Genomic DNA, 27963 nt, shown 5'->3' with positions numbered 1-27963 from the left:
GACAAGCCTGGCCAATATGATGAAACCCCATCCCTACTAAAAATACAAAAATCAGCCGGGTGTGGTGGCTAGTGCCTGTAGTCCCAGCTACTACAAAGGCTGAGGCAGAAAAATCACTTGAACTTGAGAGGCAGATGTTGCCATGAGCAGAGATCACGCCACTGCACCCAGCATGGACAGAGAGAGATTCCTCTAAAAAAAAAAAAAAAAAAATTAAGACAAAACAAATTGTAAAAATCTGTTTGCTATAATGTGTGGATAGCTTCAGTTTCAGAATTCCAAAATCAAATATTCAAAATATTGGTTTGAAATATCCTTTTCTGAATATGCTTACAATAACTTAACTTGAAAACTTTGGATATTCTATCTCCTTTTAAAATAGCATGTTTTATTTTTAATCAAAGTTTTGCAAGTCCTTAATTGGAAAAGTACTTTCTTTTAATGTTGTAATGGTATTTAATATTACTTAAAACGTAAAGTAACTTTTGCTTATATTTAGTCACAGCTTATAGTCCCTACATTTATTTTTCTAAAGCTAACTATATTATACCACTTATAAATAATATGGCCAGAGTTGCTACATGGGTCCTGTTTGGTATAATATAAAACATGAGCTATTTACATTTAATATTTCACCAAGTTCTAATGCATCTAAAGAATACAATAGATTCAATAATTTAAACATAATAATGAATATTTTCCTGTAAAAGCAAAGTAAAAAAAATCAGGATTAAAATAAGACAGAGAAAAAGCATGATTTACTTGCACTTACCTAAGTAAACTTTATTTACATGTGAATGTAGCAATAATTAGCAAAGTAAAAGTCATTATGAAATCCTCCAGATCTTTCAAAGAAAAGTACTATCTTACATTCAAGCATTGAGTTTGCTTATAAGATTATTTAAGCTCAGCCTTTTCCTCAGTTTCCAAAACTCTGGCATGTAACTTCACAAACACTTCAATAGGGGACAGAATCTCCTTTTATCATTCATTCTATGAACCCCCAATAAGAATGAACTAAATATGATCATTGATATAAATTTATATGTGTTCAGACAATCTTTAGACATATTTGTCAGTGCACATGTAAATAATAACTTCTTTAATAGAGTTCTCCAGAGAAATAGAACCAACAGGATATGTGCATATAACTCAGTTATGTATTTTGTCAGCTTACTTTTTATGTAATAAACACTAATGACCTCTAATGATTAAATCTTTTAATTCGCTAATCATTAAAAGAAATCCAGGCTGGGCTTTTGCCCTTAAGGGTTTCTATTTTATTCCCTCACAGTTATCTCCTCACTACATGATTCTTCCTCTCAGATATTAACCGGAAGGAATGGTCAGCCTGTAACTACAGCCCCAGGTGAGCAACACAGGCTCTGAACAATGAGGATGCATGAGTTTTCATCAGTTCTAGCAGGAACTCTTGGCTTAGACAACTTTGCAGTTGATGGTATCCCTATAGGAAAAAAAATTATATATGCACACACACACACACACACACACAATTTTGTGATAGCAGGACAGATTCATAGATTCGTTTTCAGTCATTTGTTCAACAAATATTGGTGTTCAATATATATTAATGTTCTGCACTAGGTACTATGTACTAAAAGTAGAGTAAGGGATAAAACTATCTATTTGAAGGAATATACAAAAATGAATCAAGAAACAGATAAAATTCCTATTACCCTTTAGGAAAAGCAACATTAACAGAATCTAGAAATAGAGAATAATAACAAAATAGAAGTCAGCTACTCGGGAGACTGAGGGTACAGTGAGCCAAGATCACGCCACTGCACTCCAGAGCAAGACTCCATCCCAAAAACAAAGAAAGAGAGAAAGGAAGCAATGAAGCAAGGAAGCAAGGAAGGGAGGAAGCAAGGAAGCAAGGAAGTGAGGAAGGGAGCAAGGGAGGAAGCGAGGAAGGGAGGAAGGGAGGAAGGGAGGAAGGGAGGGAGGAAGGAAGGGAGGGAGGGAGGGAGGAAGCGAGGGAGGGAGGGAGAGAGGAAGGAAGGAAGGGAGGAAGGGAGGAAGCGAGGAAGCGAGAAAGGGAAGAAGGGAGGAAGGGAGCAAGGGAGGAAGAGAGAAAGGGAGGAAGCGAGGGAGGGAGGGAGAGAGGAAGGAAGGAAGGAAGGAAGGAAGGAAGGAAGGAAGGAAGGAAGGAAGGAAGGAAGGGAGGGAGGGAGGGAGGGAGGGACGGAGGGAGGAAGCGAGGGAGGGAGGGAGAGAGGAAGGAAGGGAGGAAGGGAGGAAGCGAGGAAGCGAGGGAGGGAGGGAAGGAGAGAGGGAGGAAGGGAGGAAGTTAGGCAGGCAGGGAGGGAGGGAGGAAGGGAGGAAGGGAGGAAAGAAGGGAGGAAGGAAGGAAGGAAGAAAGAGAGGAAGGAAATGTACATATACACAATGGAGTACTATTCAACCATAAAAGAGAAGAAAGTCCTGTCCTTCATGGCAACGTGCATGGAAATATGGAAATGGAGAACATTACGTGAGTGAGATAAGCCAGGAAAAGAAAGCTAAATGTTGCAGGTTCTCACTCATATGTGGAAGCTAAAATATTTTGATTTTACGGAAGTTAAAAGTAAAACAGAAGATGCTAGAGAAGTGTAAGGGGAAGGGAGGGATAGAAAGAGATTTGTTAAAAGATTTAAAATTAAAGCTAGATAGGAGTGTAATAACCTAACTTGTGCTAGCCTATCTAACTCCATCTTAGCTGTAAGCTCCAGCCTAGCTTCTCCCTCCCTACTACAGCCCCCTTAGGTGCATAACTGGGTCATGCTGTACTCAGAGCCTGGAACTGTTAAAGTTTGAAGGATACTGTTCTTAGTACCTGTCACCATTGTAACTGTATTCAGCTTGGCAAGCACCCCTGCTATTGTAAATACCTCTCTTAGTAATTAACTGTATGGAAAGTCCTCCCACTACCCCCCTTAATAATTGTATAGAAATACTCTTAGTAACCAGCAACTATGAAAATCTCCTGCCTCCTGGTTACCAGCCTCCTCCTACTTACATGCTTGTTCTGCTTCTGTAAAATTCTGCTTCAGCTAGGCTCCCCCACTCCTATCCTAGCCTAGGTATTAGAAAAAAAACAAAACCCCTTCCTCGGGCGGAGAGAATTTTAAGCATTAGCCATCATCTTTCAGTCGACGGCAATGAAGGACTCGTAATTTAAACTCAAAGTGTGGTACTTCTTCTGTAACTCGCTTAAATATAACAGGAGGAATAAGTTCTAATGCTTATACCACTATGGTATGACAGTATTTAACAATGATATATAGTTTCAAATAGTTAGCAAAGTACATTGAATATTCCCAAAACAAAGAAATTATAAATATTTGCAATGATGGATATGCTAATTACCATGATTTCATCAGGGTAATTACATATATACATTATGGGTATTGAAACATTATTATGTACCCATAAATATGCACAATTATTATCCATCAATTAAAAAAAATAAAACAAAATTATGGTAATAACACAGTTATATATTTATGGTATAGAGTTAAATTGAGAGGATAATTTATTTAAATTCTTGTATTGGAAAAAAACATAAGTTTAAAAGTCAATACAAAAATAAGAAACAAATTAAAATCTAATTTGATAAAACAGAGGTAATGAAAGAAATAAATGAAATTGAAAGTAAATAGTAAATTCACACAATTCCTTTGAAAGGATCAATAAAGCTGTTAAATCCTAGAAAGACTAGGAAAAAAAGGACTGATAAAAGAATAAATAGGATCACAGAACCTATATATTTAAATGATAATAACTGTTATGCACTATTCTATACTCACAAATTTGGCAGCTTAAAGTTCTTAAAAGAGACCAATTACCAAAGCATATTTAAGAATGCATTGATAATGTGAATTTTTCTGTATCTATATGTATCAATTTATTCTAGGTTTTCTAATTTATTGGCCTCTGGTTGCTCATGATCCTTAGGATTTCAAAAAGAAATTAAGAGGAAGTTGAAAAATGTATTGAAGAAAATGAAAATGGAAACACAACATAACAAAACCTATAGGATACAGCAAAAAGTAGTAGTAAGAAGGAAATTTACACCTATATTTTTCAAGATCAAAAAAGTGAAAAACCTCAAATAAATAACGTGATGATACATCTTAAAGAACTAGAAAAGCAAGAGTAAATCAGACCCAAAATAAGTATAGAAGAAAGGAAGGAATAAAGAGCAGAGCAGAAATTAATGAATTGAAATGAAAAAATACAAAATATCAACAAAACGAAAAGTTTGCTTTTTAAAAAGATAAATCAAACCTACTAACCTTAGGCACACTAAAATAAATAAATAAAGTAAATACATAAATAAAATCAGAGATGAAAAATGTGACATTATAATTGATACTGTAGAAATTCTAAGGATCATTAGAGGCTAACAGGAGCAACTATAGGCCAATAAAGTCGAAAATCTAAAATAGATACATTAGACATGGACAACCTAGCAAGATTGAACCATGAAGAAACCCAAAACCTGAAAAGACCAATAAGTAATGAGATAGAAACATAATAAAAAGTTTCCCAGGAAGGAAAAGCCCAGGACCTGACAGCTTTACTCCTGAATTTTACCAAATATTTTTAAAAGAACTAATACCAATCCTACTCAAACTACTGTGAAAAATAGAGGAGGAGGGGATATTTCTAAACTCATTCTACAAGGTCAGTATTACCCTGATACCAAAACCGGAGACACATAAGTAAAACTACAGGTCAGTATTCCTAGTGAACATTGATGCAAAGATGCTCAGCAACATACTAGCAAACTGCATTCAACAACACATTGAAAAGATGTGATCTTTTCATCATGACCAAGTGAGATTTATCCCAGGGATGCAGGGATGGTTAAACATAGGAAAATCAATTAATGTGATTTATCACATCAATAGAATGAAGAGCAAAAACCACATGATCATTTCAATTGATGCTAAAAAAAAAAGCATTTGATAAAATTCAACATCCCTACATGATCAAAGCTTTCAAAAAACTGTGTATAGAAGAAACATACCACAACATAATAAAAGCCATATAGAACAGACCCTCAGTTAGTATCATACTGAATGGGGATAAACTGAAAGCCTTTCCTCCATGACTTGGAACAAGAAAAGGATACCCACTTTCATCACTGCTATTCAACATAGTACTAGAAATCCTAAGCAAGTTCTAGCTAGAGCTATCAGTCAAAAAAAAAAAAAAAAAAAAAAAGAAAGAAGGGGACATGCAAATTGGAAATAAAGTAATCAAATTATTCATGTTTGCAAAACTTAGTAAAGACATTACCAGAAACAATAATAAACAACCATAATTTTTGAACCCAGATACAAAGCTAAAAATATATATATTAGTAAATCAATTCTGATAATACATATGAAATAGATAATGATTAACTGGGGAGTACTGTGGTAATAAAAAGTTATTTTAACACCCAAAAATTAACTAACGTATTTGAACCTATTAAAAGAAATCCATATAGTGATCTGAATAGATACAGAAAATTCTATTGACAAAACTATATAAGTATTATTGATAAAACCTCAGAGTAGACTAAGGGAAACTTTTTTAAATATTAGAAGCATCTACATAATCATATATCAAATGTCATACTTAATGACTACATATTAAATGTGTTCTTCCTAACATTGGGAACGAGGCAAGTATGTATGTCCTTGTAACTTACATTTAACGGTGTGCTGAGGTTTGAGCTGTATTAAAAAGCAAGAAAAAAGGAATGAAATACAAAATTTGGAAAAAGAAAAATAACAGCAGCCATAGAAATCTTTATGCACAGACAATACAGTCATTTATGTATAAAACAAGAAATGTATAAAACAAGACATCAGACCAGTATGTAAAATTAGATATTTTTAAAAATGATATTTGCTATATTCAAAACATAATAAAACGTATGCAGTAATACTATCCTGAAAACGACTATTTCTGAGGAAAATTAATCAGACCTAAATTCACGTTAATAAACTAGAAGACTCAATCGTGTTAAGATGCCAGTTTTCTATTTGGTTATTAGATTAAGTTTCAATCAAATCCGATCTGCTATTTTGAAAAAACTGGCCATTTATTTTTAAAATTTAGATAGAAATGCAAGGACTTATAATAGATAAAAATTATAATGAAGCATAAATTGGGAGAAATTATTATTCCTGGCTGAATACATGTCGAAAGCTATCCTGAACCAGACAAAGTGATGTTGGTGTTTGGGAAGATAAACAGACTGATAGAGAAGAATAAAAATATACAAATGCATATTTGACCATTTAATTTTAAACAAAGGCACCAACCCAATTCAAATGGGAAAGAAAAAAATCTTTCTAATAAATGATAACCACTTCATAAATCAATAAAAACAAAAAACAACTTAAGCCCTACATCATAACACACAAATAAATTTCAGGTATATAATAGATTTAGGTGTATAGTCTAAAGCTATAAATATTCTGATATAAAGCGTAGGAGAAAATCTGCCCCATCTTCAAGAAAGAAATATTTCTTAGGACACAGAGAAGAATAAATTTATATTGACAGGATTTCTTTAAAAATGAAAAAGAAATAAATCTCTATTAAGAAAACAAAAGGGCAAGCTACAGACTAGAATAGATATTCAAAATACATATACTTGAAAAAGAGCTTGACTATGTAAAGAAATCCTATTCATCAATAAGAAAAAGATATCCTAATGTCTAACTTGAACAGATATTTTTAAAAAGATATACAAATGGCCAAGATGCATATAAAAATATGCCTAACATCTTTAATTCTGTGTAAATACAAATTAAAACCACAAAGAGTTGCTCACTGTGGAATGGAAAAAATGACAACACTAAATGTTGATGACCATATGATGAACAATTCCACCTCTCATAATTTGATGACGGAAGACTAAAATACACACTTTTGAAAACTAATCCAGTTTCTTACAAAGTTGAACATAAAAATATTTCCTCATTTATCAATTTCACTCCTAGGTCTTTACCCAAGATAAACTGAATTTCCACAGAAAAACTTTTACATAGCTGTTTATAGCACGACTACGGAAAGTAGAGGAAACTTTGAAAAAAAAATCCAATATTCATTCGAAGAAAAACAGATTTTGTAAAAATGTCTATATCTGTACAATGGAATACTACTTAACAATGAAAACAATGAACTATACAATGGAATATGACTTAGCAATGAAAATAATGAAATACTAATACACACAACATGAATGAATCTCAAGAATATATACAAAACAAAAATCGTGAGACACAAATGAAGTTCAGGAACAGACAAAATTAATACATGAATATAGACTTTGGAAAGGATGTTGGCTATTGGAGCTGGGAAATGACTGAAAGGGGACAAAAGGAACTTTCTAGGGAGTAGAAATATTCTGTATCTTAAGTTTTGACTACATTAATTTATATATATTTGTCATTGAATTATATATCTAAAATCTATGTATTTACATAAAATTTCCCTCAATACATAATAATAAAAAACTAAAATTGAAAAGTCAGTACTAGATTGAATCATCAAGAAAAGCATAATATTTAAGGTATAGGTTCTGCAGGCATCAGAGATCTACAAGCAGCAGCATTGATGTCTTCAGAGTTAAGGCATTTTGAAATACCATGAAACTTGAGACCCATATCATGAAAAACCGTCAAGCTTTCCATCTCATGTCCTAGCAATAACTTGTCTGGTTGCATTAATCAAGGATTTGATTCTACATGTTAGTTTTAGATTATTAGAGAATTTTGCCAATGTTGCTTCTGATTCACATATCCATTTAGAACTTCACTATTTTCACAGTAGGAAAGTACCATGCTTCATATAAAATAGGCATTAGAACTAATTTTCCATAACTCCATAATATCAGGAAAAGACGGCTAATTTTATATGCATGTTTGAATGTAGATTGCCATAGCTGTAATGGCTAGTGGGAAAGTATACATTTTACAGATATTTTAAGGTAGATTAAACAAAATTTCATTGCTTAGATATGACTATTCTCTTAAGAGCTAAAAAGCCAATGAAGTTTGAAGCCATACCTGTTTTTTTGGTTTCATTGCAGGGTTACTAGGAGCTACTTAGAAAAGCATGTTAAAACTCATCTGTACAGAAGATAAAGTCTAGCAACATCTATTAGCTATTGTCTTTATCAAATTTTGCTGTTATGTTTTCCAAAATTTGACTATAAAGTTTGAAAACAGGATTAAAAAATTCAAATGAGCATCTTAAAAAATACCAATAGAGAAGTTTCAATTTTATTACCATTAATTGCTATATGCAATGAGATTGCTATTTAATACATTTATTCACATTTCCAGGCAACAAAAAATAGTTAACATCTTAGAGAACAGAAAAAAATGAAAGTGCTGAATTCTCATTTTAACTATCATATGTTAACTCTAGAAACTAAACTCCTATTTTTTAAACAAATGTTGAAAGCATGTCTATCAACAGTATAAATTTGAGGGTTAGATTTTACATACATTTTTAAAGTGAAAGTAAGCAATTAAATGTTTCAGTTATTTATTCAAAATGAATTCAATTTGTAGTGTGATTGGATGGGAGTACTTGCTTATTTTTGCTTTTCTTGGTTGAAATTTTCAGTATCTTTTAAAAACCAAAACAATTGAACTCATAGAGATAAAGAACAGGACAGTTACAATACCCCTGGAAGAGTAGCATGGGGATCGGGGTGGGGTGTAGGGAGGAAGTGGAAATGTAGGGAGGAAGTGGAAATGTAGGGAGGAAGTGGAAATGTAGGGAGGAAGTGGAAATGTAGGGAGGAAGTGGAAATGGTTAATAGGTACAAAAAAAAAAAACTAGAAAAAATGAATAAGACATATTATTATATTTGATAGCACAGCAAGTGGACTAGAATCAATCATTTAATTATTTTAAAATAACTAAGAGTTTAATTGTATTGTTCTTAACACAAAGGAGAAATGCTTAAGGGGATGTAGACCGAATTTTCCATGATGTAATTATTGCATATTGCATGCCTGTAACAAAATATCTCATAGGCCCCATAAATATATATACCTATTATGTATCCAGAAATATATATATATTATGTACCCACAAAAACTAAAACTAAAAAAGGAAGACATTTTCAATATCTTAATTTGTTCTGAAAACCTAAAATGTATTGATCTGATTATAGAACTATTCATACTATAACTGTTTAGAGAACGATTTAATTGGTTATGGCACCTCTTTTTCCTGCTAGCTCATAGAAGTTTGGTACCTATTCTTGGCTTAAACCATGAAGGGGTTGGAAAGCAACAGAGTAAGTGCATAAATAAACCTTCTAACAGCAGAGATTTCAGGAAAAAAAAATAACCATAGTGAAATTAGAAGACTTAGGGAAAGCTATTTATGTAATTCTGAGCAATAAAAATCAATAAAAGTTCATAGCTGAAAGGTTCTCATTGATTGGAACATACTGGTAGCACAGTAATTTCAAAACCCAATGTAGGGTTTGCCAATCATACCACATTTTCTGATTGTATCCAATAAAATGTTATGACCTAGAAATGGTTATCTCTAGTATAAATTTCTTGAATGACTTTATTTTCTATTCTAACATGACTAAGCTGATATCAAGACATTTTCAATAAGGATTCAAAGAACTGTAAAATCCTTTTAGGTTAAATATTTCAAAGTCAACTTCCTAAATATTGTTGGAAAACACACTCATCATTCAGAGGCATGAAGAATAATAGACAATCATTTGATTACCTTTCTAGAAGTTTGTTAGATTTCCCATTCATTAGAATGCCAACCAACCCTCTGTTAATTCTTTAGCCATATCTAAACCAATGGAAGCTGTCATAAATCTCCTCATGCTGCAATGCCAGTGGATAGGCTTATTGTGTCTTGGTGTAAGGGTAGGAGAATCACTTTTCTAAGATGTACCTTAATTTTCTGTTCTGCTTTAAAAAATTACCCCTAATTTTCCGTGCTGCTGATCAATATATCTGCCAAGTCAACAATGATATTTCAAGTGAAAAAAGGAATAAAATTCTTTCAAGAAAGTCTCATCCACATCAAGCGTTATACACCCGATGAGAAAGAAAAACCCCAAAAGAATAACTTGAAAAGTTAGAGACTGAATATGAAAGTTTCTTGAATAATTTTTAACATCTTTCAATTTAACATCAACTTATTCCTGTAATTTAAAAAAAATTTTCATTAATTTACCATTCAATACATTGCTCAGTCCGTGGAAACACTTGTACTTGCCATACTGACTGTATATAGGGTGAAAACTATTCATGAAAGGTAGCATATATAGATGAATAATACTAATAAACTACCACACTAGAGTGTAAACTACACAAGGGCAGAGACTTCAGTTTTTTTTTTTTTTTTTTTTTTTTCTTTTTTTTGAGACGGAGTTTCACTCTTGTTACCCAGGCTGGAGTGCAATGGCGCGATCTCAGCTCACCGCAACCTCCATCTCCTGGGTTCAGGCAATTCTCCTGCCTCAGCCTCCTGAGTAGCTGGGATTACAGGCACGCGCCACCATGCCCAGCTAATTTTTTGTATTTTTAGTAGAGACGGGGTTTCACCATGTTGACCTGGATGGTCTCGATCTCTTGACCTCGTGATCCACCCGTCTCGGCCTCCCAAAGTGCTGGGATTACAGGCGTGAGCCACCGCGCCCGGCCCCGAGACTTCAGTTGTTTGGTTCAGTGCTGTCGTTCTGAAGCCTAGAGTGGTGCCTGTCCTAGCATAGGAACTCAACCGATGTTTCATAATGAAAATATATATTTGAAATGAAGCTCTCCAAGTTCTGTATTATATCATAAAAGTATAGGCATGCCCCACATAACAATGTTTGGCTAATGATGGATCACATATACCACAGTGGGCACTTTAAAGTTATAATGGAGCTAAAAAAAAAATTCCTATTACTTGTTGAGGTCCTAGTTTTAGTTATCACTACAGTTCAACCATTATTCACATGTTTATGGGTAGGCTGGTGTAAATAAACAAATTCCCAAGAAAATGCACAGTGATGGGCTCAGTAGCTTTTGCAGATCTCAACAAGCTCTTTAAAAGGTTTTAAAACATGGACCCCAACACCAAAAGATTTTCCTTATCAGAAATGTTCACAATACATTATTTGCTTATAAGAAAATCTATGAGAACAGAAAAGAAAAACGAAAAGCAAGTGAAATGCCATGGACATATTTCTAAAAAAGTGACACCTAGGACCTTCAGGAAGTATCTTTAAAGAAGGTACTGTTATCATAGGAAATGAAAGCTCTATACATGTCATTGCCCTGGATGACCTTTCAATGGAATAAGATGTGGAAGTGAAACATGGTGATATTGACGATCCTGACCATGTGTAGGCCTAGGCTAATGAATGTTTGAATCCTAGTTTTTTCTTTTTTTTTAAATTGTACTTTAAGTTCTGGGGTACACATGCAGAACATGCAGGTTTGTTACATAGGTATGCACGTGCCATGGTGGCTGGCTGTATCCATCACCCTGTCAACTATAGTAGGTATTTCCCAATGCTATCCCTCCCCTAAACCCCACCCCCTGGCAGCCCTCCGTGTGTGATGCTCCCCTCCTTGTGTCCATGTTTTCTCATGGTTTAACTCCCACTTATGAGTGAGAGCATGCAGTGTTCATTTTCCGTTCTTGTGTTAGTTTGCTGAGAATGATGGTTTCCAGCTTCATCCATGTTCCTGCAAAGGACATGAACTCATTGTTTTTTATGACTGCATAGTATTCTATGGTATACATATGTGACATTTCCTTTATCCAGTCTACCATTGATGGGCATTTGGGTTGTTTCCAAGTCTTTTTTTTAACCAAATAATAAAACAAGTATAAACAAATAATTTTTAAATTAGAAAAAAGCTTTTAAAGTAAGACTATAAAGAAAGAAAAATTAAAACAGTTAATGTTTGTAAAGTAAAAATGTCACCGTGAGCTAAGGTTAATTTTTTGTGTAACAAAGAAAACATTTTCTAAATTTAATGTGGCCTAAGTGCACAGTGTTTATAAAATCTACAGTAGTGTATGGTCATGTCTTTGGTCTTCACATTCACTCTTTACTCATTGACTCACCTAGAGCAACTTCCAGTGCTGCAAGCTCCACTCCTGCTAAGTTCTCCATATGGGTGAATTTTTTTTCCTTCTAGATTGTATTTTCATTGTATTTTTCCATGTTTAGATCTGTTTATATACACAAATACCTACCACTGTGCTACAGTTGCCTACAGTGTTCACTACAGTAACAGGACAGGTTTGTAGCCTACTAAGCCAGAGGCTACACCATGCAGCCTAGGTGTGTAGGAGGCTGTATCACTAAGTTTGTGTCAGTTCACTCTATGATATGCACACAACAAAGAAATCACTAACCAATGCATTTATCAGAGTGTTTCCCTGTGGCCAACTGATGTGCGACTGTATTTTAAACCCTCTGGGGTGCTGGCCTCTATCTCATCTCTAAATGAGATGTGTTTAAAACATTTTTTCTGCCAGAAGCCATACTTATCTGCATATTACTTGTCAGGTATCTGCTCAGACCTCACCTCTCTGATTGCTCAAGCCTCGATTAGAGGTCTCTTTATGTACATTTGTAGTGCCTTCTATATTCGTTACCATCATATCACATCTTGTTTATGAATTCACTTACAAATATCCTGCAGAACGCTCAACTCCAAAGGGGCAGGTACATGTCTAACTTGCATTTCCTGTACTCAATACTTCTTCAATGTATAAAAAAATGACTATTCATCATTCCATGAAAGTGTTAATAATTAATAAGGATAGAGTCCCAAACACAAATAAATACCAGGAAATGCAAATAACGCCAAACTTTTGTTGTTGTGCAAATAATGGTGGAATCTAAAAATACAATAACCACATTTTTTTCTACATATCTAGAGACATAACTAACAAATGAAGCTTGAAAAGTCACACAGGAAAAGCAATGGCATTTGTGTGAGGTTAGACTTTTAAAAAATAGACCACTGAACAAAAAGGAAGATGATCAAATTCTATAAAATATAGATGAGACTATTTGAAGCTCTTCACGAAAATATGACATACTGTAATCTAGAGACAACCCTCGAAGTTCGAAATCCAGTAGAGTAGGGAAGATCAGACTTCTTTTCAACTACTATAGGAACCATGTCTTTCACTACATATAGGGGTTGCAGAGAGCAACATTAAATCCCTTTAGTGGGTTTATTAAGGGCAGAGGGCAACATTAAATCCCTTTAGTGGGTTTATCAACCTGGATATTATTCGCAGTTTGAACTGGAAAACTCTTTGTTGTGACAACCACAAATGGCTCCAGACATTAGCAAATGTCACCTGGGGGAAAAATAGCCCCGGGGTTGTTTATAGATTTCAGGCAGATTTGGCAAAAAGCATGGTTGTCAGATATAGTGATGGTTTTATTGTTTAATTTAATGATACTGATTATCATCAGTTAATGATATTAAATATCATTGGTTATCAAAGGTTAAGCATTACTAACCTTTGAAGGTGAGAGTCATGATATCTCAACCAAACACTAGTTCTATAACTTTCAAACAATTATCGATCTGAAAAACCTTCCTTGAAAGGCAAATATAAGTAATCAACATTTAAAAGATTATAATTAAATGGCAGTTTGATATTCTGGAAGGGAGAAGAAGGCAATCTCAATGCCTGACTCATCTTTGCCTCTACTCAGTGAGACAGTAAGCAATATTCTTTACAATTTTGTTCCTCACTTTTCTCATCTTTACATTGAAGGTATGAATTATTTCTTAGTCCCATAATAGCTCTAGTGTTCCATGGTCATGAGACATCATTTTGTGTATTTCAGAGTTAGTAAACTAAAAATAACCACTCTCTTCTGATACATTCATTATGATGTCCCACAGCTGATATTAAGCATAAAAAGATTTTTATAGATTATGTAGTTTTGAAGGTTTCTCTTGATCAAAAGCTCAATAGCAATTTGAAGGTACCTGAAATTCTATTCAAAACTCATATTTCTTTGAGTTAAAGCAGCTCTTTTCAAACTGTATTCTATGGATACTCAAGAGTATACATTAAAGGGCAGTATGCTGGCAAAGCGCTATGCCTCCAATAATTCAAACAGAATACACAAGCTTCAATAATGCTGCTTATTGAGGTTTGTTCAAAAAAAATCTCTGAATATGGAATTTTGGTAGATATAAAAAACCACTGAAAGGCATAAAATATATTTTTTAAAGTTCATAGAGCTATTAAACTGTGTGTAGATTATTGGGAATGGATGCAAATTCACTTATTCTTCCTTCCAAGGCAGCCTCTTGAGAGAAGACAGAGCATCTATAGAGCAGTGTCAGGTATAAACGAGCCTGAAAGTCAGACACAAAGCCCTGGTAATTCTGAGCGTAGAAACATATGTTGTGTCATCATACTAAAAGCTCAGGTAGCAGTGTTACTGAAAATTGCATGGTTTCGAAACAGGCATGTATGTGGAAGCCCAGCAGAAGCAAATGCATTTTTTATTACATCAAAAAAAAAAAAAAAAGCGTAATAGATTTGCAGTGCACAGGTAGAAGGAAAGATTGCAGAGCCACTAGGATAAGCTAAAGGAGCTAACCCCCTCCTTTCAATAAGCCAAAACTAATTTTTCCATGGCTGTTGTTGGTCTGCCCTTTCACCTCTAAAAACAGTTCACATCTAAGCATTCTGAGATTCAAGATCATAAATAAAATACCGGTAATCTATATTATTTTTATAAATAGCCATACCACCTAAAATATATTTTCAGGAATATCTGATTTTCTTTAAAGTTACTCATATAAAGCTGAAGTTGTACTACTTTATTAATTATTCACATAACAATTGACTTTCAAGTACATAGAACTCTTAATGAATTGATCATCAGAATGTCTCTGGTTCAGAAACAAGATAATGCTATTGAGAATCTATTGGAAAACTTTACAGCTATGGTTTAAGAGATTAATTCAAATATTGTATTTCCTAAACATAGTTAACAACATATACCTCACTTATAAAAGAAACTGAATCACTTTAAAACATCCTCTTTTCTACCCTCTTCTTTGTTTCCTTTTACTTTTTCTTTCTCTTCCCTTTCCACTTTCCTTTCTTCTAACTCTTATAGGTTCCACCTCCCTCCAGAAAACCTCCTTTAGGCTGGAGCCCGTCCCAGGCATATTCCCATAGATGTGTCTCTCACATGCCCACTACACTTACTGCAACTCTCCGTCACTACTATAGGTTTCTGTGGACAGGATTAAGCCCACATACATTTTAAATTCCTAGTTTCTACTACTAGTGTTTGGTATGCAAGAGCATCCAATAAATATTATTTCAAGCCATAATTTAAATATGGATTGAATCCGTATTTAAAATCCATAAATTTAAATTTCAATCCATTAAATAAACAGATTGTTGGCCAGGTTTATCCAACACAGGAACTAAGAAGACACACTACAGCCTTGTGCTTCCTTCCTAATAATACAGAGCAAGTCACATTTTCAAGATGAGAGTAAGGAACAAAATTGACATTCAAATGAAAACCAGCATTCAAATACATGGTCTGAAATTAGCTCCAATTCATAGTTAAGATTTTTATATGAAAGTCTTAGACTGAAAAGCGGCAGTCCATTCCATCACTTTCCAAAGAACAGAACATTACACAGAATGATTACATAATAACAGCCAAGAATCATATCGATACCTCGCTTTTAAAAGTATTTTGCTCAACTAGAATTATGTTTTCTAAAGTGATGGAGAGTAAGCACTCGAGGCTGTATTTTCTACTATAAAATAATTACTATTCTTCAAAATTTAGATTTATAGTCACTAAAAGGTATGTATTTTGAAAATAAAATGTGTTAAAATTTCCCATCAAAATACATCATACTTTAGAAACTAACTTCAGAGATCATTTAACCAGATGTAATTTCTGATTATACAACCAAGAAGAATAAGGAAGGTTTTGTTTTATTACTCTATTTCTAAATAATCCTGTATCTCTTTCCTACAATATCTACTAAATATATATTTTAACCAAGGATGAGGTTTCTCATTATTCTTTTGATCTTAATTATTTCTTATTCTGAAGTTAGAAATTTGGAACCAAAGTAGAAGTATCACGTCAAATCTTATGGCAAAAGAACACTTCTCCCCTCTAAATCAGAAATGTAACACTCAACAGCTGAGAGGAAACAAACTGTGCTTAATTTTATGTCATTGCTCTTTGGCAGCATGTTTTTTTCAGTCAAACTCTATGATGTCCTTACAGTAAAGGCCATAATTTTTCTCACCTGTGTGTATATAAATATATACATATATAATTATAATGAATGTACATATAGAAACCTATTTAATGGCCATCCTTAATGAAGTCTGTTTTTAAAAGTCACTATCTACTAATTATTACTAATTATCAATGATATTTTCATACCTATTTCTGTTGCACAAAATTATAATAAAGCATACATTCTCTCTTTGAACTTAATCTTCAACAATCTATTTTTTCCCATTAATATTATCCATTTTTTCAAAACCTCTTCAGTTCCCATAAACATTGAGAACTGCTATCTCACCCTAGAGTACCTTCAACATTTCTTGTAGAGGATTTAAGATGACATTGGCCAATCTGATGAAAGGAAATGGGAGAATGCTTGAAGGAGAAATAACCATTGACAATACTTGCAGAGGTATCCAAATATTTAGAAATTACACTTACTTCCTCCTTCCTTTTGTGTTCAGTAAAGAGCCATTCAAAAGCCAATGATGGAGAAGCCTAGTCATACCAGTACTTAATCCTCTCAGTGAACTTGCACTTCATGAAAGATCTAGGTGACCGAAAGCTGCTTAGCTTATTACAAAGGTATACTTGACCATCAACTTCAGCTTACATGTTTATGTCAATTCTAATGACATGCTAAGTCACCAAACCATGACCAATAAAAGAATGAAAATTTCAATAAGACCCTTATGTACAACTCAAAATTCTTAGACTGGGAGAATCAGGTTAAACTAGCATTTAATGCATTACTATGATGGTATATTAGTTACTATTCATTTCTTCAACAGAAAGCATACAATTTAGGATGTCAAAATACATCTTACTTTAGAAACTAATCTCAGAGATCACTTGACCAGGAGATGTAACTTCTGATTATATAACCAAGTAGAATAAGAAAAGTTTTGTTTTATTATTCTGCTTCTAAATAATCCTGTATCTCTTTCCTGTAATATTTACTAAATATACATTTTAACAAGGGATGAGGTTTATGTTAATTGTATGTTAAATGTAATCATGTTAATATGTTGAGAAATTGTAAAATAAATATGACTATATTAGAACCTGGTGTGTTTGTATTGATTTAGTAAGCCAGATGTGTATGCCAGGGGATAAACTAGGTGATATTGCAAAGTGTTTTACAGACATATAGGTACTTTTCAATTCACATATAGTGAGCCCCACAACTCCTTCTGTAAAGAAAGAGTTTCCCATATGTTCATTTAATTTGCATAGATTTCACTGTATGCCTTTCTGGCAAAAGGAAAGATAATGAAATAGGATTTATATAAATGATGATAGTTAAAGCCCCAGTTAAAGTATTAACTATGATCAAATTTTAAGCATGATCTAATAATCCCCTATGAGGCAAACAAAAGCTTAGGTAATTTAAATAACTCTTTTCAAATCACGCAACTAGTAAGGGACAAATCTTAAATTTTAACCATGTTTTATCTCTTTAGGAACAATAACAACACTTAAAAGGGTTATTATTAGATTAAGTTAGAGAATACACGAAAGGCACTCAGATATGGTAATACTATTTACTATCTTTATTACTGCTTTGTACACTGTTGAGATAAGGGTTCTTTTCTTCATAAACTCTTGTAGTTGGAACAGAATTTCAGAAGAAGAGCCAAAATCATTTGTCTGTGCCTTCCTGGTTATGGCAAACTATAATTACTCACTAAGGTTAAATGATGGTTGATTATAGTTAATAATACAGTGTTGTATACTTCAAACTTGCTAAGACAGCAAATCTTAAGTGTTCTTAGCAACAGCAAAATGGTAACTATGTGAGGTGGTAGACTTGTTAGTTAACCTGATTATGGCAGTCATTTCACAATGTACATGCCTTTGTGTATCAAGCCATTATGCAGTACACTTTAAATAGATACAGTTTTGTCAGTTATACTTTAATAAAGCTGAAAAAGATTAAACAACTAAAAAAACTTCTTGATTTTTAGATTAAAAGCAAATCTAACATTTGTTTGTCAAGATGTGACCCTAAGAAGTCAATAAATTAAAAAGTCTCACTATATTTAAAAAAAAAACATAAGGAATCTCAGAGTTCAAAAATTAAAGGCATTAATTATTATAGTGTAAAAAAGGAGTCCATGAGCTTTTGACTAGTATTCTTTTGTTGTGGAGGATCACTGTATAGTAATGATTAGAGCTACCCTAAAATGGTAGCTCCATATTTTGCTAGTTTATATGACTAAGTCCTGTGGTTTTCAAATCATCTCTCCAGAAATGTTTAATTACAACTCTTTTCAATATTAAAAGACATGGCTTTCCAGAAAATTACATTTGATATTTTTCTTACTCAAATTAACTTAAAAATACACATAACAAAATTAGGCTGGCATGGTGGTGGATGCCTGTAATCCCAGCTACTCAGAAGGCAGAGGCAGTAGAATTGCTTGAACCCGGAGGTAGAGGTTGCAGTGAGTCGAGATAGCACCATAGCACTCCAGCCAGGGCGACAGTGAATGAGACTCTACTTCAAAAACCAAACCAAACCAAACCAAAACAAAAACAATCAGTGATCAAAGGTTCTTCCAAAATAGAGGTGATGGTTACATTTCCAGGACTTGTTGATTCACGTTTGCACCCTTCAGTGGATGGTCACCCTTGAATGCAGAGAACTGCCTGGCTGAGGTTTACATTCCCACTCACTGACCACTCCAGAATTTGTCCATAGCCAATGCCTAATTACCGTAGGGTTCTAACAGTTGAGGCCTTTGGCTCAAGACAAGACAGGTGCAATTCACCTGAGCATGTTCCCCTTCCTGTCTTGATTCTCTAGTAACATTAGAAGTTTCTGCAGAAAGCACACATGCACAAGAATCCCAAACTCAGCTCCCAGGGAATCAAAGCTAAAAACAAACACATGATGAGCTGCTTTTCAAATCCATCAACCTCTTTTCAATCTTCATCCTTCTTCAGCTTTACGTAATTTCCACAGTTGTTCATTACCACTCCTTTTCCTTAAACTCTATTCTTACAAAACCGCTAAAATAAGATTTTCATATTGCTTTCCATACATCCCTTTCATTCTTTCTCACTGTGCTTTGCTGGAGCATCTGTTCCATTCTCTTATCCTTTACCTCCTGTCCTGGTAAAATCTCATCTACCACGAGGCTTCAACATCAGATACATGCAAAACTCTCAAATGTATATTATTCTCTCATACCTAAAATAGTATTTTTTCACAGACCCAATCATCATCCTGTGTTCTTTATCTACTAAAGGCATCCCTATCCCTGAAGCCACTGAAATTTGAGGGCTTGGTGTTCACATTCATCTTCTCCTTCATATGCTCCTTTACTTCTTATACCAGTTAGTGATCAAGTCCCGGCAATAGGAACTATGTTTTACTTTGGCAGCTGGTTCCCCCTTTTCTTTAACATTACATCTGGAAAGTTTATGGTTCCCTGGAAACATTTCAGACACCTTCATATGTATCTCCCTTCCTCCAATCTGCTAGGCCAGCTATCTACTCTTCATGTAGCCACTAAAATTGTTTTCCAAAACACCTGTTCTGGAGCTATGACTCCCCTATTTAAAAGCTTTGCAGGTATGAACATTTTCTATAAGTAATTTCTCAGTTGTTTTTAAACAGTATCCAAAGGTGAGGGAAATTTTTTTTCCAAACTTCTCAAGACCCCAGACAATACTAGATTATTTGCCATTCCATAGGTATATCACACTCTTGTATATTTCAGTGTGGTGTTCATGTTTCTCCCTCTTCCTGTAGTGTGGCTGACCCTTCACATACTGACCAACTTGACTCCTTTTGTGGTTCAGTTCCAGTGACTCACTTTTAATGTGGCATTTCCTCCAACATATTCTCCCTCCCTCACGAGTCTATAATACAACCTTATGTTTCCATTATGAAAGTTTATTATTTTGGCTTATTTGTAGGTTTGTGTCTATATTTGTCTTCCTTAGAGTGGTGACTATAAATGCTTAGAAATATGAAGATCATTAATCAAGTTTTATATTTCTTCCGGTGTGTAGCACAGAGCTTTGCACAAAATAGTTGCTCAGCAAAAGTTTGGAATATAATTCCAAAATTATGACTTGTTATACAGCCAATTAACAATCATGACTACGGCGGATTATTCAAATAACACTTAAAAGTAGAAAAAACAGGAGACAAGTAAAACAGTCATTGAAATATTGCCAATTAAAATCACATGGCTAATAACAAAAAAGACAATTCATATAATTAAACTACTTTCATTTTAGGGTATTAAAACAAATCCCTTTATCTGAATAACAAAATAAATTAAAATGTATCCTGCAAGATAACTCAACTTTAAAGAGTATATCTAATTTTCAATATTAGCCTCAGTTCAGATGTTGTGAAAATCTTAAGCAACATGCATAAAACTAAATTATAGGCTGCTATTGAGAATGTAAATTAAATATCTTTCTAAGACATCAAGTTTGCCTTATGAGCTTCCTTAAAAATATCAGTGCTCAATACTGGAGAATAATAATTCAAATTATGAAATTTTTAAGCATTTAAGGACAGAATATTTTTAATAACCTTCTGAAATAAAGTATTTCATTCTTTGACCCTTTACCTCTCCTTTATTTATTTTATACCATCAATCAGATGAATTGCCTCATTTCTAAATATGTTCTCATTCTTTACTCTAAAGCCAAATATTTATGAACTAGACAATAAACCCATCTTGAATAGTAGAACATGGTTTGATTCTGTAAGATTTAAGAGTTGCATGGGATGGACAAAAATCAAAGAAAGTGTCAAAACTTCTATAAGGCCATGTCTACGCAGACATGGTGAAAAGGTAGAATTGAAATTCAAGCTTACTTCAAAAGAGTTTATCTTTCCCAGCACAAACTGAAACTTTTATGATGCTGTGGAGAGTATGAATCACTACTAAGTCCAGTTGACTAAAATATCTCGAAAACACAGTACATCTTGACACATTAAATAGAACCTCAAACTGCCCATATGTTCCAAGACTCACTGAAGTAGTCAGTTGTACTTCTGTTTGTTCTACTTGAGAGAGCCCACTTGCTTTCTCTCTTCCTTCTTCCCAACCTTTCTTCTATTCTTATTTCCTTCACTTTTCCTCTCTTCTTTTTTTTACAACTGGCTTTCTAAGCTACTCTAAATTACCAATATAAATCCAATGCCTTCTTAGTTGTTTCCAAAGAGCAAATACCATTAGTGCTATTCATTGGCCACCTTGTTAAAGCTGACTACTTATACAATTATTGAATTTCTATCTATAATTATTAAGTGGGGAAACAGAACCAAGACGACATCAACAGCATTAAGCACAGTACATTACTTTGAAAAACAGATGAATTTCTTAGGTAAAATGCTACTGAGGCACTCACTTCAATGTAAACCATTCAATTTTCTACCTCGAGCCCAAAAGCCCTCTGTGCTGGCCTAGGATATTTTTCTTTATCTAGCATGTCTGATGTTGCAGGTCTCTTTCTCACTCCATATTCTGCAAGACATGCTCAAATTCTCTTTCCATTCAACTTATGGCATGATTCATTGAATGCTACAGCCTACTTGAGGATTTTTAAAAAATATTTTCTATCCCTGCAGTAGAAAGCCATTTTTCTGATAAGAAACGTACTGATGACCCTGTCAGCTAAGTATCCTAATTCATCTGTCTATGTGAAAAAGCTCTTCCCTCCAGGCCCCTTCAGAATTCATATATAAATTGTTCTCTGTGTATTAGCATCTGCAGTGAAACTGGCTTTTATGCTTTTTAAAAAATAAAAAATACATACATTTTACAATTCCAGAAGTAGTAGACAACAATCAATTCAAAATATTATTATCTCATTTTCTCTGGTTCTCAGGGATATATGTACAGTTATGAGATGAAAGAATTTCTAAATGATAGTGTAGTAGCAAAGGATTAAAAATGCAGCACATTATTCTAGACTTGCATTGTACCATTACCAGTAGCATTTTTCTAACCAACATAGTATTTTATCTTAATTCAGGAATATGTCCCAAGTGTTTAAAATGGATACTTGAATGTTAGTAAATATTTAAAGGATCTAAACATGTTTTTTTTAGAAAACATAGAAATAGGAACCTATAAGTCATTGTGTGCTAGCATTAGAAATTTTAAAAATTAAGTGCCTCCAGTCACATATCTGGCATGGTATAAATAGAAAATGCCTTGTAAATATGAAGTTACGTGGTCAAATGCGATTAACACACAGGGCCAGTTTCCCCTGTTGTCTCATATTTTGTTTGTGTAATCAATTGGCCTGTTTTATTCCCACAGGTTTTAAGAAAGGGCGTTCTGACTGACTGCAAGCTTCATTACAACCTCAAACCCTTAATACAGTTTTCCCAGGATTTATAACCAGAGATGGATATTGACAGCTGCACCTCCCTAACCGGATCCAGCTAGTCTACTCCATCATCCACATATACTTTCATTAATCTAACTGTTATTGAGTATCTCCTATGTACCAGGCACTGAGCTATGTGTCAGATAATACAGATGGTTGCTAAAGAGAAAGATGAGTAAGTCACAGTCCCGGATCTCAAAACTTCTAAAATCTAGTATGAGAGACAAACATGTGTAAGTACGGTGATGATAAAAAATATAACATCCCTTGGGAGGCCGAGACGGGTGGATCCCGAGGTCGAGAGATCGAGACCATCCTGGTCAACATGGTGAAACCCCGTCTCTACTAAAAATACAAAAAATTAGCTGGGCACGGTGGTGCGTGCCTGTAATCCCAGCTACTCGGGAGGCTGAGGCAGGAGAATTGCCTGAACCCAGGAGGCGGAGGTTGTGGTGAGCCGAGATGCGCCATTGCACTCCAACCTGGGTAACAAGAGCGAAACTCTGTCTCAAAAAAAAAAAAAAAAAAGTAACATCCCACTGAAAACAGTAGACATTTTTTCTAAATGTTTAAGTACTTCAGTAAAGAGTTGCCATTAAGCTGGACCTTGTTAGTTAAATAGAACTTTCACAGGCAGGGATGGGGGAAAGAAAATCTAATTCAATGAAATAGTTTGAATTATTACAAAAAGGAATATACATGTAGATCTTAGGAATCGTGAGTAATTCATCACTGCTAGTGCATAAGGAAAGAACAATTTAGAAGAGTAATTATAAAAAGCAGGTTCCAGAGCATGATAAAGGCCTTAGTTGCCATGATCTCTAATAGCATTATCATGGAATTGTGTGTGAACTTTGTATTAGTAAATTCTGAGAACTTCTTGATGATACCGAATAACACAATTTGGAAAAACAATCATTGTCACCCTTCTTTTGATGACTTATAATTCATATTAATTGAAATAATGATGTCTTCATACATTTTTAAAGCGCTTATTTCAGCCCCAGGCCAATACAGGAGGATAATGGGTATGCGAGCGTTCCTAAACAGAAAAACTGGATTGCCCTCCCAAAGAAGTGCAGGATGAAGGATTGTTTGAACCAGCTTATTTTCTCTATTGTCAGGAAACGCTTTTTAACAATTTGCACCAGGCACAGTGGCTCACACTTATAATCTCAGCACTTTGGGAGACTGAGGTGGGTGAATCACAGGGTCAGAGGTTTAAGACCAGCCTGAACAACATGGTGAAACCCCATCTCTACTAAAAATACAAAACTTAGCCAGATGTGGTGGTGTGTGCCTGTAATCCCACCTATTCAGGAGACTAAGGCAGAAGAATCTCTTGAATCCGGGAGGCAGAGGTTGCAGTGAGCCAAGATGGTGCCATTGCACTCCTGCCTAGGTGACAGAGTGAGACTGTCTCAAAACAAACAAATGAACAAAAATTTTGTTAATAAATTTTTTAATGTTGCATGTAAAATATTACATTTTTTAAAATAAAACATTAATCACCTATGAATTACAGGTGATTAAATTTCGATGTTATGGACATAAAAAGAGAGTACTAACCAACCCTATATTTCTACCCCCTACTCCAAAGTAACTGGAAGGTAATGAAGGTAATAGTGTTCAGTGCTGAAACAGATGCAGAGAGATGAGTTTTCACGGATTGTCAGTAAGGGTCTAAATTACTAGAACCCTTTGGAAAATGTCTATTATCTTATTGAAATTCCAGGAAATACGAATATAAATTTAAAAATCTGAGCAATCCTTATGTGAAATCCCAATATGTTTATAAAGGGAGATGCTGTTATTTACTATGCATTGTAATGTGGAACTAAATAAATAAATAAGTGATCCTGAAGATGGAAACTACAGAATAAACTTAGCAAAAGCATATTATTGAATATTATGAAATTACCGAAAAACGTGAGTTAGATATCAACTTAGCAAAAGCATATTATTGAATTTTATGAAATTACCAAAACAATCTGAGTTAGATATTTACATATTAGCTCACTGGAATGACTACTACATGTTGATGAGGAAGAAAACGGAGTTTAATGTGTGTACTGTATAGAGTAACCATATTTTTATAAACTCTATCTTTAATGAAAACCTTATTATGGGTATATATGTATGTGGGAACATGGGAAACATGGTTCAGGTTTATATTTCATAATGTTATTATGAGTGCTCTTGAGATACATTTTTAAAACTAGGAAAATGAAACATACACTAGTATTTTATTCCTAGCTTAAACTCTACGCTGTAATAGAAGTAGAAAGAACAATTGTTTCACATCCCTTATGGAAGATGTTTACCATTCTTCCTGAACTTCCTGGCCCACTGCTGTCCCTTGCATAGCGATGACAGTGCCTCTTAATTATGAGAAAACATAAAAGCCCTAGCAAAGGAATTCATCACCTTCCTACCCACCAATGTACAAAGTTGTCCATATTCATTTCCAATCTTTTCATCCATGCCAAGGTCTCTCCTCCCGCTCAAAGCTATTACCTACTTCTGTGTATCCTTTGTGTTTTCCCATCCCCATACTCCTTGATTTTAACATTTACATTTCTGCCCTTCTTTTCACTCTGTAAACATGTATAATCTTTCTCCTCTTAAACACAAGATCAAAAAACAAAACAAAACACATTACTTCCTTTAACCTTGTGTTGCCCTGTAAGGGTGCTATGAAAATTATTGAATAATCAGTATGGCACCATGTGTACAAGAGCCTAAGAGCCTGAAGCACCTATTGAGCTAAGAGTGTCCTTTTAGTTAGTGGATCCTGGGGACATCACTGAGTCCTTTGGAGCATCCAGGGCAGCTGGGATGGCAGGGGGCATTGAGAATACTTGGGACAGTGTCTGTCTACTATGTTTTCTATTGCCATTAATACCCAAACTTTCAGTTTCATCCACAGTTTATCACTGAAATGTTTTTTCTTTGAAATATCTACTGATCTAATTGCTGAAACCAGAGTCACCTCTTAAATATGCCTGATGATTGGGCTGCCTGCTCCATTTGTCACTTTACTGTTAAATGCATTCTAACCATTCAGAATGTTGTTCTCTCCATTTTCATCTACAACATCTGCTGCTGTGCTTCAGTGATTCAAAGGTCTCATCTTCAGCTTTCTGGAATTCTGATTCTAAAAACGCTCCCTGGATGACCCCCACCCATGTCATTTTTTTACCAATCACCATGACATCCAAATTCATGGCTTTCTCTCTCATTTCTCTCTTGAGATTCAGATTTCCAATCCCGGCATTCCTCCTCAGCCATATTAAAGCCAGCTTCCAGTTTGCAGTGAAGGCAAGTCGAGCTCAGAATATTAGTATGACATAGTAATTTTCTAACTTCAAAAAAGTTATTACTATGAAATACTATGTAACAGATTTAGACAGGTTGACAAGCTAAATGACAGCAGAAGTTACACACAGTTTATCAAAACACAACTCCACACGGTATTTCATAGCTAAGGTACTAGTAATGCAAAAGACTACAGCCTCTTTGTGGTTATTGACATGATATTTTATTCTTTTCTTTCCTTTGTTGTTAATTTAATGTTTTCCCTGTGGCCTAAAAGACTAATGAAGCTTCTTAAGTTCCTGCAACAGTCCCAGACTGTAACTTATGCACAAGAAGCTGGGCCATTAAGCTAAAGGTCTCTGGATGAGCATCATCTCTAACAAGCATAAAGGTGATCTTGACCCATATTGTCATTCAGGGAATAACTTCCCTGATTTCCAATAATAGAACCATAATTGAGTTTCACAGATGAAAGCAATCAGATCAAAAAGTTTTTGGTTAATTTTGATTTCCTGCACAATCAGATCTTGACAAGGTCCTTTGAAAACAGATCTTTAAAATTTTCAGTAAAAGAAAATTTAAAATAGGGGTTCCTAATAGTAATTTAGATATTCATTTGATTTCTCAGAATGTTACTAGCACAAACAATTCAGAAAATTTTAATTTGTCTTGGGAGTAAGAGAGCTATATGTATATTTCTTACATATTTAAATATACATTTGACTCAATATATAAATATAAATACATATTGAAATGTTAAATTATCATATATCTTAGTTTTAATTTCTGACATCAGTATTTTCAAAGACCTCTGATTATTCAAAACCTCCAAATTATTCAATTTGGTAAAAACAATTTGGCAAATAATTTCCAAATTATTATAGGAAACCAAACAATTTAACTGCCATACAGAATGGGAACAGATTTCTTATTTGGGCATAACAATACTTTTAGAGATTTTTAAAAATATTTTTTAAAACATTTAAATATATTTAAAGTAGTAAATAAAATATTTTGAGTCTGAACAATTTGTCCCAGTCAGCAAAAATTAAGGATTCTGAAGGGTAGAGTGTAAATTTGATGGCAAATGTGAACAGAAATGGTATTTTCTTAAACATAAAATGAACCTCAAAACATATGTCAGATGATATTTAAAAGTGCATTGAAATTTACCTTAAGATTGAATTCACATTTATCTTATAAAATAGATTCATGATTAATGAGCACCCATGCTTTAATAAATATACTTTATATTTATAAAAGAATAGAGGTCAAAAGTTTTAAAAAGTAGTAAATTTCTGAAAAATAATGTTAATATTTATAATAACCTCCTATATAATATCACTATTCAATAATTTCTAATTACAACACTTAGAGGACTTATTGTCAAAATTTTTCTGAGTACATAGTAACATACAATATTCAAATTTATTCTTAGTGCTCAGCATTTTCTTCTGTGATCATTCCCCCATATCATCACTTTAAATGCACATATTTTTATCTTTAAATAAACTACAAAGCAGTGTAACCACGGCAGGTCAAGACCTTAGTAAATGGTGTGTTTAAAGAACTGTAAAGTTCTAGATCTAAAAGATTTATAATCACTCTGTTTTCCTCTGTTATAATGGATTTAGCTAATTTTCTTTAATTAATATATTTTTAGTTTTCTAAGAAGGTAAGCTGGCTTTCTTTATTCAAAATTTTACAAACCAACACCATATAATTAGCAATGGAAAAAGTTAGGTGTGCATTTTTACCTATGTATTTCAACGTCATTTCAAATTCATAGAAAATATGCAAAAATTTTAGAGACTCTAGACACTAAGATAATTTTTTCCAAGTGTGATGGTTAATACAGAGTGTCAACTTGATTGGATTGAGGGATACACAGTATTAATCCTGGGTGTGTCTGTGTGGGTTGTGTCAAAAAAAAAAGTAACATTTGACTCAGTGGG

At 33.9% G+C, this 27963-nt stretch overlaps 1 protein-coding gene and 1 long non-coding RNA gene across 5 annotated transcripts in view; one reads left to right on the top strand and one right to left on the bottom strand.

Annotated features, from left to right (window-relative positions):
• The window catches only part of LOC118147865 (uncharacterized), a 29181-nt gene extending 27251 nt beyond the window's left edge, over positions 1 to 1930 (top strand). The window contains exon 3 of the long non-coding RNA XR_004734525.3: positions 1295 to 1930. This is a non-coding gene — a long non-coding RNA (uncharacterized LOC118147865). The remainder of the gene's footprint in view (positions 1 to 1294) is intronic.
• GPC5 (glypican 5) overlaps positions 1 to 27963 on the bottom strand; it is a 1444351-nt gene that overhangs the window by 976070 nt on the left and 440318 nt on the right. The gene's annotated exons all lie outside the window — the stretch shown is intronic.

This window comes from Callithrix jacchus, chromosome 1, assembly GCF_049354715.1.
Source record: "Callithrix jacchus isolate 240 chromosome 1, calJac240_pri, whole genome shotgun sequence".
Taxonomy (NCBI): Eukaryota; Metazoa; Chordata; class Mammalia; order Primates; family Cebidae; genus Callithrix; species Callithrix jacchus.
The sequence above is the reverse complement of the archived record's forward strand: the minus strand, read 5'-3'. Positions and strand labels throughout refer to the sequence as shown.